Below are 15,265 nucleotides of genomic sequence, written 5' to 3'. Positions count from 1 at the left end.
ACAAAGCAAGCCATCCCCGGGTCTGGCACGCTTTTATGTGTGATCCCAGGCCAGCGGATCAAACGCTCTGTAAACCCCCCCAGACGGTGGGGCGGGCTGAAGCCCCACCCGCAGCACAGGCGAACCCCCACCAGGAAGACATGACTCCTCCTTGGAGAACAAACCACTGGGCCTTTTCACATGCAGGAGAACTCAATGTGGTCAACTTGCAGGTTGGTCTCCTCGAGGAATGGCATCGTTTCAGGGGCTCAGCCATGGTCTGTGCTGCTGGCAGGTTGGTTTCCAGAAGCAGCAGCACTATGTGATTCTTGGGTAGTGGAGTCCCGCCCATTGCGCCCATGTGTGGTCTCCATGTCTGTCAGAGCCACAGTGCAGTGGCCCACGGCTGGGGTTACCTGCTGGGTCACTCTGTGTACTCGGTCCCTTAGTGCCTCTTCCTTAGTGGACGCTCTCTGGCGAGCATGACTTGCGTGATGCAAAAGCCTTGCGCGTTTATTGAGCACCTACTGTGTACTAGGTGCTGAGCTCCGAGCTTTACATCTATTATCCCATTTAGTGTCAGAACGCTCACCATCCTTCGTTTACAACTGGGGAAACTGAGGCACAAAAGGCTCAAACAACTTGTCCAAGGCTACCCAGCTAGGGGTGTGGAAGGGCCAGGGTTTAAATGCGGGCCTCTGGCTCCCCAGCTGGGGCTCTGACCCACTGGACCACATGGCTTCTCTGAATACCCACTCAGATCCTGGCCCTGCTCATTCCCCCTAAGGACCCCCAGCGACCCCCAGCACGGCGGACACTGCACACCCGCCCCCGTGTGGGCTCAGCCAGAGGTAAGGTGGCACCGATCCCGCCTCACGGAGCAGTTTCATTGCAGCTGGAGGTACAGTGTAGCCTCGTGGGGTGTACTCATTGAGCATCTCCTGAGTGCCGGCCGCTGGGGATTCATGAGTGAAGGACAGCAGACCCTCTCTTACTCTTCAGAGTTCACAGTAGGGGTAGGAGTCAAGTTCAAAATGGCACTCCTGGTGGGTCTCATAAGGCAAAGCCGATGGAGCCATGAGGGCCTATGATGGGGGCTCTGAACCAGTGCGAGTGGTCAAGGAGGGCTTCCTGGAGGAGGTGGTGCTGGGACAAGATGCGTTCACGGCAACATTGTGGGAGAGATTAGGATGCCAGGTGGGTGCCCGGGCAAGATGATGGTGCATATCCTCGAAATCCTAAAACCCTGTGATTCTGACTGAATATTTTATAGGTTTAAGATTCTATTCACCGAAGAGTCTAAGACTTTAGAAATTAAGACTCGGGAAGTCAAAGGCTGTTAGGTTCTAAGGAGCTAGGATCCCCACAAGGGAGCCTTGGCTCCTAGGGAAGCACCAGTCAAACCTTCCATGGGCCGGAAGCTGGCTTTCCCCCTTCCGAGGCCCCAGCCAGGCTCACAACATGGATATACATGTGGCTCTTGGTGGCTCCGAGAATGTAAATTTATTCTGCACTTCCAACAACATCAGGCACTCACCTTATCTGCATGTTCCAGTCGCCAGAATAAATATTAGGAGACAGGTGTGTAGAGATTTTCCATGTGTACATGAGTTAAATCCTCTAGCCAGTGGTTAATCCAGACAGGGATTTCAACAGAAATGCTATGCTTATATTAATTCAAGGAGGAGCTGGTAACTGGGCCTCTGTTACTATCTGAAGAAGGCCCCTGTCTCCCGCGGAATGGTCTGAGAGGGCCCTTTGTGTGCAGAGGCTTCAGGCCAAGGTCGGACGAAGCAAGGAGGAGAGCATCACGCAGTCGGTCTGAGCCATGTGTGCGAAGATGGGGGCATTCTCCACCCAGCATCTGGGGTCTCCCGTGAACCCCTGGGTCGGGGCTCCCTCAGGCCGCTGCTGTAGGGCAGACCCATCGTGGGTCAGACGTTGCGCTGGGCTGTGGGTGGGCTTGACACTCAGACAGAAGGGGGCAGATCACAGCTCTCGCGCACCAGCTCAGCCGTGTGACCTTGAAGAAGCCACTTCCCCTCCCTGGGGTTCCGTTTCTTCAATGGGACCCATGGTCCTGACCACCCTCCGTCCGGCGGTTCTCAGATTAGTAGTTGAGCATCAGTCCCAGCAGACGCCCTCATGACACCTGCTGGGTGCCAGGCATGACTAGAGGTGCTTTACATCGGTTTATCCTCACCCCAGCCTGGGACAGGGAGCTGTCGTTGTCCCCACTTCACAGAGGAGGAAACTGAGGCACAGGGAGGTTTAGTAACTTGCCCAATATCACACAGGTAAAAAAATGGCAGAGGCCGGATTTGCAATCAGGCAGTTGGTTCCAAAACCCATGAACTTAAACACGACACTTAAGTGTTTCCAATAACCCTTCTAGCTGGTCTCCCAGGAATTGGCCCCATTTCAGCAAAGGCACCCTAAATCTGACCCTCATTCTTTCGCTGTGACTGATACCCTTGTTATAAGCAGGCAAGAGTGAAATACAGTTAATGCCTCCAGGCCTTTCCTGATGCCGTGTCCTCTCCCTGGAACCCCTTCCCCTGCCTGTCCACCACCATCCAGTGAATTTGGCCGCTGCCCTAAGACCCATTCAGGAAGAGAAGACCAACCCCGTGATGTCGGTATTATTACCCCATGTTAGAAAACTCCTACTTACGGGGCGCCTGGGTGGCGCAGTCGGTTAAGCGTCTGACTTCAGCCAGGTCACGATCTCGCGGTCCGTGAGTTCGAGCCCCGCGTCAGGCTCTGGGCTGATGGCTCAGAGCCTGGAACCTGTTTCCGATTCTGTGTCTCCCTCTCTCTCTGCCCCTCCCCCGTTCATGCTCTGTCTCTCTCTGTCCCAAAAATAAATAAACGTTAAAAAAAAAAAAAAAAAAAAGAAAACTCCTACTTACAAAAGCTTCATAATTTCCTGAGGCCAGAGGCCCCACTAGAAGGTAGCAGTCTGGGACCTCTGACCCCACGCTAGGCTGCCAAGATCACCTTGGGAGGTTAACGGAGAAGCTGTTCCATTAGGTGCCCCCATGCCTCATCCATGTCAGTCCCTCCTTCCTACAGCCCCGAGCATGGGAGACACGCCTCCTTCTACACAAACCCGGCCACTGCTTGGTCATGTTAATTAAATATCGATTGTCAGAACATTACTTGAGATTTAAAAGAGACACACTTAAGAGAATGATAGAGGAAGAACATACCAGAACTCCTGCTTTGACAAGTTTTTTAGAGCTGGCCTCACTAGGAAATTGGAACTAAAATGAATTTTTGAAATTGTTGGTTACTGTCCTTTTCACCCATTCCCCCCAGTTCCAGAACATACATTCCATGTGGGTGGGAATTTTTGTTCATTTTTTTTTTCACTGCTGAATCCCAAGCAGTTAGAACATGTTGTGGCGCACAGTACCAGGATAATAAAAATTGCATAAATAAAAACTAAAGAAAAATAAAAGAGATATATTTAGGAACCAGGTAATTAACTAAAACTTAAACAAATTTTTTTTAATTTTAAAAGCAAATCACTTGAGAAAAATCAATGAAACCAAAGCTAGTTCTTTGAAAATGTCAATATAATCAATTAGCCCCTAGCTAAGCTAAGAAAAGAAAAGAGAAGCCACAACTTATGAATACCAAAAATGAAACAGGGGACATCACTACAAAACCCATGGAAATTAAAAGGATCACAAAAGGATATTATAAACAATCATATGCCTACAAATTTAATAACCTAGAACCAATTCTTGGAAAAACACAATCTGCCAAAATCCACACAAGAAAAAGTAAATGCCCTGAATAGGCCTGTATCTATTAAAGAAATTGAATCAATAATTAATAACCTTCAAAAACAGAAAGCGCCAGGACCACACGGTTCACTGCTCAATTCTATCAAACATCTAAAGAAGAAATGATACCAGTCCTGTATAATCTCTTTCAGAGAACAGAAGAAGGATACTTCCTAACTTATCCCATGATGCCAGCAATACCCTAATACCAAAACCAGACAAAGACATTACAAGGAAAGAAAACTACAGATCAATATCTCTCATGAACACTGATGCAAAGTCTTTAGTAAAATATTAGCAAATTAAATAAAAAAAAAACCATTAAAAGAACTATACACCATAGTCAAATTGGATTTATCCCAGGTGAGCAAGACTGATCCAACACTTGAAAATCAATGAATGTAATCCACCATTTCAACAAACAAAAAAAGAAAAATCACATGATTGTATCAATAAATGCAGGAAAAGCATTTGACAAAATCCAGCAGCCTCTCATAATGAGATCTGAGTAAACTAGGAAAAGAGGGAACTTTCACAACTTGATAAAGACTATCTACAAAAAATCTACGGTTAACATTATTCTTTTTTTTTTTTTTAAGATTTATTTATTTATTTTTCAGAGAGAGAACACAAATGGGGAAGCGACAGAGAGATCCGAAGCAGGCTCTGCACCTTCAGCAGTGAGCTCGATGTGGGCCTCAAACTCATGAACTGTGAGACCATGACCTGAGCCAAAGTTGGACGCTTAACCGACTGAGCCACCCAGTGCCCCTACAGCTTGCATCATTCTTAATGGTGAGGAACTAGAAGTATTCCCACTAAGATCAGGTACAAAACAAGGATGTCCCCTCTCACCACTACTTTTCAATATTGTACCAGAAGTCCATCCTAATGCAATAAGACAAGAAGAGGGAATAAAAGATAGATAGATACAGATATAGATATAGATATAGATATAGATATAGATATAGATATATAGATATAGATGATATACATATAGATATATGAAAGAAAGACATAGCTGTCTTTGTTCACAAATGACATGACTATGTAGAAAATTCAAAAGAATCAACAAAAAAAAAAAACACCCCTAGAACTAATGAGACAGTAAAGCAAGATTGCAAGATATAAGGTTAATATATAAAAGTTAATTGCTTTCCTATATATCAACAATGAATAAGTAGAATTTGAAATGAAAAGCACAATACTATTTACATTAGCACCCCCAAAGTGAAATAGTTAGGGATAAATCTAATAAAATATTTATAATATCTATCTGAGGAAAACTATAAAACCCTGATGAACAAAATGAAAGAAGTAAATAAATGAAGAGATATTCCATGTTCATGGATAGGAAGACTCAATACTGCCAAGATGTCAATTCCTCCCATTGATCTATAGATTCAGTGCAACCCAGTCAAAACCCCGGCAAGTTATTTCATGGATATTGACAAACTAATTTGAAAGGTTATATGGAGAGGCAAAAAAAAACTAGAATAGCCAACACAATATTGAAGGACAACAAAGTTGGAGGATCAACACTCGACTTCAAGACTTACCACAAAGCTGAAGTACTCAAGACAGTGTGGTGTAGGTGAAACAACAGACAAATAGATCAATGCAACAGAATAAAAATCCCCAAAAGGGACATCCCCCATAAATATAGTCAGCTGATCTTTGACAAAGGAGCAAAAATAGTCTTTTCAACAAATGCTGCTGGAACAATCAATTGGACGTCCACATGCAAAAAAAAAAAAAAAAATCTAGACTCACAAATATTAACCTGAAGAATTTTTAGACCCAAATGTAAAACACCTAAGTATAAACTCATAGAAGATAACATGAAAGGAAACCTAGATAACCCTGGGTATGGTGACGCTTTCTCAAATACAACACAAAAGACACAATCCATGAAAGAAACAATCCATAGCTAGACTTCATTAAAGTTAAAAAACGTCTGCTCTGTGAAAGACAATGTCAAGAGAATTAGCTAAGCACAGAATGGGAGAAAATCTTTGCAAAAGACATCTTATAAAGCACTGTCATCCAAAATATACAAAGAACACTTAAAACTTCAACCTGGTTGAAAAGCAGACAAAAGATCTTAACAGACACCTCACCAAAGAAGATACAGATGACAAACAAGCATATAAAAAAATGCTCCACATCATATGTCATCAGGGAAATGCAAATTTAAAAAAAATTTTTTTAATGTTTGTTTATTTTTGAGAGAGAGACAGAGTGCAAATGGGGGAAGGGCACAGAGAGAGAGGAAGACACAGAATCCACAGCAGACTCCAGGCTCTGAGCTGTCAGCACAGAGCCCCACACAGGGCTTGAACTCACAGACCACGAGGTGATGACCTGAGCCGAAGTTGACCCTCAACCAACACCCAGGCGCCCCAGGAAATGCAAATTTTAAAATACCACCACATGCCTATTAGAATGGCCCAAACCCGGAACACTGATATCACCAAATGCTGACGAGGGTGCGGAGCAACAGGAACTCCCATACGTTGCTGATGGGAATGCAAAATGGGACAGCCGCTTTAGAAGTCAGCCCTGCACTTTCTTCCCAACCTAAACGCACTCTTACCATATGATCCATCATTCACACTCTCTGGTATTTATCCAAAGGAGCTGAAGATGTGTATTTACACAAAACCCTGCACAGGAGTGTTGATGGCAGCTTTTTTCACAGTTGCCAAAACTCGGAAACAGCAAAGATGTCCTTTTGTAGGTGAATGGGTAAATAAGCTGGAGTACATGAATGATAATAAGTAAATGACACTAAAATAAAGTGTTATTCAGCATTAAAAATAAATGAGCGATCAAGCCATGAAAACACATGGAGGAAGCTTCAATGCCTACCACTAAGTGAAAGAAACCAATCTGAAAAGGCTACATACTGTATGATTGATTCCAATTACATGACATTCTGGAAAAGACAAAGCTATGGAGACAGCACAGAGATCAGTGTTTGCTGGGTTGGTGGGGGGAGGGAGATGAACACCAGGGAGAGCACAGAGGATTTTAAAGGCAGTAAAAATACTTGGTATGATTTTATAATGAAAGATCTATATCATTATACATTTGTCCAAGCCCATAGAATGTGTACCACCAAGAGTGAACCCTAAGGTAAACCATGGATTTGAGTGATTCTGGTGTACCAGTCTAGGTTCACCCTTGGCAAAAAATGTACCATCTGGTATGTAATGTTGATAATGATGGCAGGCTACACACGTGTGGGAGCACAGAGTACATGGGAAACCACTGGGCCTTCTTCTTGATGCTATTATAAGCCTCAAAGTGCTCTAAAAAAAAAAATAAAAAAAATATATATATATATATTCCTTGAAAAAAACGCAGCAATAAATGCAGAACCCTATTAATACAATAACCTGGCAGGCATTTTTAAATTATTTTTGCCCCTTCACTTGGAGCCTCATAGTGGCCGCTCAATTCTTGGCAATGAGCAAACCTTTACAAAGTGATGGCCAGTTGAAATTAATGAGCCACATTAAAGGGTGGGTTTGACCTAGGCCAAGAGCTCTCTGGTGCAGCCGGGGCGAGACAGGAATGGGGAAATCTCTATAAAGGAAGTACCAGCCACACCAACACCGGGGGCATCGGGTCCCCCAGTGGCTCTCATGGGGTCTCCATCCAGGCTGGGTTTCCGTGGTTGCTCACCTGCACTGTGGCCCCAGCCCGCCATCTTGCCAATGCCAATGCCAGCCCCCAGCCTAGTTCCAGGACCTCCTGCTTCACTGGGTCTCCAGGCTGTGTGTTGAAGGCACATGGAGGGGGCAGGATGTCTCATGTTCAGACTAGAAAGTGAAGACCGTGCACTTTCAGCCACTGCAGGGCTCCCACTTGCCTTAACTCAAACCATTCAGGGATCTATCCTGATCAGTCACCTAGTGTATGCTCGGCACCGAGCGGGGCACAATGGGGAATAAAGGGCATAAAGAGCATGCACCTCTGAGTTCTTACCCAAGTAGCTGTGGGCCAGTCACTTAATCTCCCGGAGCCTCAACTGTCTTATCTGTAAAATGGGGATTTACACTCCCACTTCACAGGGATGCGCAGTTCAGATGGGACTGTCCGAGAAACGTCCAGGTGCAGGGCTCACACACTAGCCCTCCCTGTCGCTGCTGAATCCAAGAGGGCACCCAGAGAGGTGGCGGGAGGGGCGTGGGGAGCCCGGAGCACCTGAGCGCTTGCTGTGGAACAAGTGCATATTGTAGGAGCACCGCAGGGAGGCCCTGGGCCAAGCCTCCACTTCCCCACCTGCTCAATGGGTAGATGGCATCCCCGTCCGGGGCTGTGGCAGACATGGTGGGCGGGGAAAGGTGCGGGAGCATCACAGGCTGCGACTACAGCAGAGCCTCCACCCCGGGGTCCACAGTCAGGGAGACAAAGAGCCGGCTGCCCCACCCAACCAGAGAGAAGAGGAAACTGAGGCAGTGAGGGCGGTGCAGCCCCAGGGCTGGAAGCCGAGGGTTCGGGTTCCAACAGACCTGGGGCGACACCACTTTCTCCTGACCCCACCTCTCGGCACCAGCTTCCTCATCTGTAAAATGGGGAGATTCATGGCACTCCCCTCATAAGGCCGCTGTTTGGAATTCAACTCTAGAAATGCCTATGAATGCCCTGCACCGTGCCTGGCTCATAGCAGGTGGCTCGGGAAAGTTAGTTGAAAGGATGAGGAGAATAACAATTATTAATGGTATTTTACTGAAGTGACTTGGCCTTCCTTGGGACCCTCGGCCTGTGTGTAGGGCCCACCTGACGCCCCAGGGTGACGGCACCACACGTTCATTTGCCTGTTTTCTGTCCCCGCCGTGGTTCTCAGAGAACGGGTGCCCCCACACTCGAGGACTGGGTCTCTGTCACTTAAAGAAATTGTGGTGTAGTTTTTTAAATTTAATTTTATCTTTTTTTTTTAATATTTATTTATTTATTTTGAGAGAGAGGGCCCCCGAGTGGGGGAGGGGCAGACAGAGGGGGAGAGAGAGGATCCCAAGCAGGCTCCGCGCTGTCAGCGCAGAGCCCAACGCGGGGCTCGACCTCACGAACTGTGAGCTCATGACCTGAGCCGAAACCAAGAGTTGGACGCGCCACCGACTGAGCCACACAGGTGTGCCGGCTTGGCTTTTTTGGAACTGTTAATAAATCACAGATTCATCTTATAAGGGAGTCGATCTCCCTAAATAAGATAAACATTTTCAAAGGTTGATCTGGAAAATCTCACAATTGGCAATGCTACTTCCTGCCCTCCATTGATTTGCACTTCCTATGCCTGGGCCCTGCTCTCATGTGAGACACACGGCGCACAGTGGGGCTGCTGAGGTTCCTGCTCCTGTAGGCGGATCACACCTACGTGGGGGGTGGGGCAGTAGAGGGGACAGAGACGAAGATGGAGGTTCAAGTGCAAAAGCCCGGAGGTGAGATGGATCATGGCTCGAAGGGGGAGCTGGGAGGACCGAAAGAGACCTGTATGGCCACGGAGGGTGACCACAGGGACCCAGTAAGGCCACATGTCACATGGCCCAGAGGGCCCCAATCAGGGTCCCATTCTTTATGCTGAACGGTGGGTAGCCACTGAAGGGAACCGTCCAAAGTCTAGACGACCCCACTCTTGGAATTGGAGTCAATTCTTATGGAAAACCAGGGGGGCAGTCCAGACCTCCCAGCAGTGACATGGCCACATAACTTTCCACTAAACCCAGACCAGAGCTGACAGCAACGGGCCCCGTCATGTCCCAGACAGGGACTCCAGGCACACCAGCAAGAGTCACCCTCCTGATGCCACCAGCACGTACTCCCGGCACCTACGATGTCATTTACGAGTGAGAAACCCTCTTAATGAAACAAGGCACGTCGACAAGCCAGGATTGGGCGTCTGTGGCGTTCGGCTGGTGCTGGGACACCCCTCGGGGACTTCACTGTCATTTCTGGATTAGGAGGTGGGGCTTCAGCTTCACCATGTGCCTCTGCAGGATGATTTATGACCCCAAATGGCAGAGCAATAGAGCAGACACCTGCCCATCCCTCCTCACACCATGCGCAGACTCTCAGGAAAGCCCAGCCAACTCCATGAAGTTCATTGCTGAATCACACTGATTTTTAAATGCGCTTTAAAATTGGGGTCAGGAGAGTCACTGGGGAAGTGTTAATAGTTGGCAACTTTATACCAACAGACTACATTGACCTTTTTTTTTCTTTTTTTGCTCATTTTGTTGAGAGCCTAGAACAATTTCATCCCAGGCCTCCATGACATCAGCTTCAAGTCTGTCCACTAGCTTCACTCAGGACTGTTCAATCACTGTTCCCTCCAGAGCCCGAGGGGCCCAGCGTGAGGCATTCACTCCATGGGCTTGATTTCACCCCCTCCATCCAAATCCACGCCTCTGGCACAGACTCCCCCTCCCTTGTCTGTTCAGGCTTGGGATTTGGGCTCAGCCAGCCCCAGGCATGGGATCCATGTAGCTAAGGCAGACAGAGCTTCGGCCCTGGGTCAGAAGTTCAAACCCTGGTCTCTGTTCCGTCACCAATTCACCATGTGACCTTGGGCAGGTGACCTCCCCAGTCTGGGCCTCGGTTGCCCAACTATACCATGAGGACGTTTAACTAGATGATCTACCTAGTTCCTCTCCACCCTGGTGGTTCAAGAATCTACGATTCTGTGCCACAAGGGCTTGCCCAGATATTTGGAAACAAAGGGCACGGGATTTATTGAATATGGTTTCTGTCTGGGAGGTGAGAAGGGAAAGAACATCAGCCTAGTCATGAACCATAATCAGAAACCAAAAGATAGTCTCCCACTGGTCACCACTGACCTGACAGAGGGATATTTTTGTTCCCACAGTGAATGAACTCTGCTAAACCAAGACGATGTGCCATGAGTTCTGCCCAAACTCAAATATATGGGGTTCAGGATTAACTGAGCCGGTAAAAAGAATGAGGCCCCTACTTGATGTAAGAGCCTGGAGGGGGATGGTTCTGGCCAGGGAGGGGGGTGGGGGTCTGGCTTCTGATGACAAGGGCGATAGGCATGGGGGTGGGGAAGCATGTAAATAACAACAGTAATAATAACAGCAAGGATGTATCATGTGCCAGGCTCCTTCTCTGGGCCATTTGCAAAGCAGCAAGCCCAGGGCCCAGCACGCGGTAGGTGTCCACCCTGGCCGGACTGACTCATCCAGCAGCCACCAGTGAGGTCTATTTTTATTGCCACCGAAAAAGTGCCTCCTCTCCTATCTGCCATGGCAGCCCAGCCCACAGTGAATTTCTAAGAAGGACGAGTTTACAGGAGAAAGAGGGCAAGGCCCCCACTTCCCCCAGACACGGTAGCATTCGCCAATGTCTACCCACTGTCAACACGAGGCTGCTCTTCCCACCGTCAAGGTCAGAAGGCGTCTTCACAACCTGAACATGGTCATAACACAAGTGCCTCTGGAAAGCCTGGAATAAATCCCGCCTGTGCGTCCCTGCCCTTCTCAGGCGCCTCTCGGGCCCCAGCGGCGACAACTACTTTGTTTCCATCAAGGTCCAGCTGTTTTAATGGAGGTTTTAAATAACCCCTTCGCTGCCAAGAAATTTATGTCCTGCGGAGACGTGTGTGGCGGCTAACAGACGTTGAGCGAGGTTCAAGGCCCAGCGGCCGTGGGACTATGACCGTGACGTGCCCTCCGTGCCCTTCCGTCCTCTGGGATGTCAGTTTCCAATGACTCAGCGGATGTCACCGCCTAGCGCCAGGCCGTGTGCGGGGCTCTGGGCACAGGGGGAAGGATCCGTCACGTTCCCGTGCCGGAGGAGGTCACGGTCAGATGGGGGAGGCAGACCGGCCAGCGGCAAGCACCATCCAGCCGGCAAAGCACCGGACTCCTCAAAGGCGGCCGCTCTGTGAGCACCTCCTGTATACACCTCCGCCCCGTGAGTCCCTACTGTGTGCTGGGCCCAGGGGCTGTGCGACCCTGGAAACGACCCTCCCTGCTCCAAGGTCGTTAATCATTCCCATTTTAGAGATGAGGCCACTGCGGCTCAGAGAAGTTGAGGAACGCACTCAGGTCACGCAGCCAGGGAGGCGGGTCAAGTCGGCGTGTGCTCTGGGGACAGCCAGCTTCAGAGCTGCCCACTCCCGCCCCTGCAGAAGGAGGCCAGGTCGGCTGGGTGGGCCACAGGCAGGGTGGTCACCGGATCAGGTGGGCCGAGTCTGAAGGCAGGTGCAGGTGTCTCCCTATCGTGGAGCTTCCTCGAGGTCACCCCACATTGGCCCAGCGGACTTGGGCTGTCCCAGGCCGGCCGCCAAGCAAGACGCAGGGTTTAGGTTCACCTTATACATTAAGCTTGTTTTCACCCACTCAGGATCCAAACCCCCCCCCCCCCCCCCCGCACCTCCCGCCTCCTCGATCTTGTGGTTTTTCTTTAAAACCACGCCCCCCTCCCATCATGCACACCGCGTCTTTGGCCGCCACGGAGCCCACCAAGTGGTAAGGGTGAACATGTGACTTGGGCTGGCCAATCAGGAACTTTTATTCCCCTGGACTTAGTGATTGGCTCAGAGATGGGCACGTGACCCACGTTAAGCCAATCAGAGCTTGGCCTCGGCCTTTCGCTGAAAGTAACATAAAAAAGGCATTTCCTCAAGGGGCTGCTAAGCTGGTCGCGGGCGGGACTGCCGTCGCTGGTGGGACTGCTGTCGCTGGTGGCTGTCAGAAGAGCCTGTCTAGAAATGAAGGCAGCACAGGGAAACAACTCTCCGAAAGCTGGAGTGAAAGAGGAAAAGAGGGATGGCCGGGGAGGAGTGTGAGCCCCCGAAGGTGGATGCGTGTAGAGCCAGCGCTTCCTGTGTAGACGGCGCACGAGTGTCCCGAGCCCCTGGATGGATGGATGGACGCAGGCCCGAGGCCAGCAGCCCCCAGACATTCCTGTGTCAGGAGCCCCGGGCATTTCATGTCTTGCCTTAACCAGTGTGTGATGTGTTTCTGTTACCACGCCCGATGAGTCCCAACCGGACTCCGTGGCCACCGCCTGGAAGCACAGTGCTTGCTTGGCGCATAATAGATGCCCAGTAAATGCTTGTGCAATATAGAAAAAAAACACAGGAACCTGGCCATTTCCCCCTCTCTGCCTCCCTCAGCCTCCCCCCTCCTCCCCTCCCACTGCCCCTGGCCACAGACCAGCTACTGGGACCATCACTCCAGGGACTAAGAGGGATGCTTGAGAAACATTCAGCTGCTTCCTCCCCTCCCCTCCCCCACCCTCCCCTGCCCCATCCCTGCAGCAGTGCCTTGGAGGAGGGAACGGGGCTACAGAAGTGACCTGTCCTTGCCCCAAGAGTTGCAGAGAGTTGGGAAAAGCAGGGTCCAGGGTCAGGGCTCTCTGATTCCTGAGCTAGGGCTCCACACGTGGCATCCTGGGTGCTCGGGAGGAGGGTGACAAGGAGCTGCCTGCCATCTCCCTGAGGAGCAGGGACATTCTTCCAGCGAGTGGCGGCCTGAACAGGAGTCACTCAGATGGGCTCCGGGATGCCTAGAAGGGCTGGGCGCTCGCAGAGCACTCTTGAGGGCAGGTCCCAGGGGGGGAACTGGGCCCACAGTGGCCAGACTGTCATCCCCCACATTCCCACTGGACACTGAGTTTTAACAGAACCATAACTAAATTTCCATCACCATAGAATGTGTGGATGCCTGGATGAATGAATGAATAAATGAGTTCAAATACATCATTTTAAATGGAGTTCCAGAAAAGTCAAATGACGTGGCCAATGCCACACAGCTTGGGATGTCCGAGCAGGTCCAAAGCCCAGGCATCCACCACTAAGGCCCAGGCTCCTCCCCCCACCCCACCCTGCCCCACAGAGCATGGGAAAGGAGATAGGAAAGGAAGAGGGCAGCATGGGCTGGAGGCATCAGGGAGGGCTTCCTGGATGAGGGGGACCCCAGACTGGGCCCTGAAGGACAGACCAGAGAAGAGCACATGGGGGGATGAAGCAGCTCCTAGTTTGCTGCCCCCAGTTCTTTAGGCCTCTGGGTCTGGAATTCTCCATGAGGAGGTTCAAGGTCTTCCTGGAGCAGGTGCCCCACGAACCTCTCCCAGAGCAGGTGGAGTTGAGTCCCGCCCAGGTTGCAGGCGGCTCCCAGGTAGGGGGTGGTGGGCAGGGCGGAGCAGGAGCTCCTGGGCACCTCTGTTCTCTTGGCTTCTGTCCCAGGTGCTGCTGAACGGGAGCGAGGAGGGCAGCGTCCTTGCCCGTCTGCAGTGAGGGGACAGCCGTCTCACCCGCGTCCCGATGAGGCCATCAGATCACATTCCGTCAACGTGTCAGCCCCACACACTGTGCGGCCCCAATCCCGCAGCCTCTCCTCGTGGGGCACCTGCACCGCCTGGGGCCCTGCCATTTCCCTTGCAAATCTCCCCGAGGGAGCAGCATCCCAGGGAGGTAAGAACCCCCCTCATTATGTCCCCAGTCGGGGATAGGGGATGGGTGTCCGTTTCCCTCCCTGCTCTGCCCCTGAACCCCACTTCCCGGTAATGAGCCTATAGAAGTAAAACCCCACGCAGCACGAAAACACAGCAGCTCGATGCTGGGGGTGGGGGTTGGGGGGGGGTTGTTCTCGGTGAGCGGGCAGAGCTGGAGAAGTCGCGGCTATTTTGGGAGCAGATGCCTCTGTGTGTGAGCTGTGTCCCCTCCCTGTCCCCCCCACCCCCCTCCTGCCCCCCTCCTCCCTGGCTTGCCAGGCTGGGCCAGAAGCTGAGTCAGCGAGTTTTCAAACCTCAAATTCCACCCCCTCCCCCGCGTTTCTTTGACAAGCAGTTACTGATGCCAATCAGGTGAGGGCTGTGAGGGGCCACCTGGCTGTGTGGAGACAGACGCTCCCCTCCTGGGCTCTGCCTTTCTTGGGGAGACAAGTAGACTAAGGGAGGGAGGCCCCACAGAGAACAACAGCCCTTGGATTGTCAGTGCTGATTCCTGGGCTGCCCCCCATCCCCACCCCTACTCCCACCCCTCTGGGGTCTCAGGAGGGAGACTCCAGACTCTGGAGGATAGGCTGAGTCACCTCTCAAACTCCTGCTGTTGTCTTCCCTCAAACAGGAAGCCTCCCTGGACCCAGAACATTCCAGCGCTCGCAGCAGAAGCTCAGGAATACCGAATGGGAGGAAGACGAGGGGAACTAAGGGACCTCGCTTCAGAGGCACCAATGGAACTGGAGGCAGAGAAGCCAGTCGGAAATGAGCAGGGTGTGGAGTGAGGTCATCAGAAAAGATTCAACCTTGAAAATGGTCACACAGTGACCTATGGCGTTTGCTTGATCAGGAACAAATTACTCCGCGCCCCAGGAAGGTCTGAGACTTTCGGGTGCAGAACGTGTCTTACATTTGTTATGCTTCGTGCTGAGCTCGACACGCCCCAGATTCCAGGAGCCAGAGAGAAGGCCAACCATCTGGGCCTGGGGAAAAGCAGAGGCTCCCATGTGGGGTCCAAGCAC

General features: G+C 50.7%; 1 long non-coding RNA gene across 1 annotated transcript; it reads left to right on the top strand.

Annotated features, from left to right (window-relative positions):
* Positions 1-13,990: 13,990 nt before the first annotated feature.
* LOC147577877 (uncharacterized) lies at positions 13,991-15,063 on the top strand. The gene is made up of 2 exons (XR_015254146.1): positions 13,991-14,217; positions 14,872-15,063. It is a non-coding gene; the product is annotated as an uncharacterized LOC147577877 (long non-coding RNA).
* Positions 15,064-15,265: the final 202 nt, after the last annotated feature.

The sequence above is a fragment of the Puma concolor genome, chromosome C1, assembly GCF_028749965.1.
Source record: "Puma concolor isolate L17-30 chromosome C1, mPumCon1.1.hap2, whole genome shotgun sequence".
NCBI lineage: Eukaryota > Metazoa > Chordata > Mammalia > Carnivora > Felidae > Puma > Puma concolor.
This window is presented reverse-complemented; position numbering and strand designations above follow the sequence as displayed.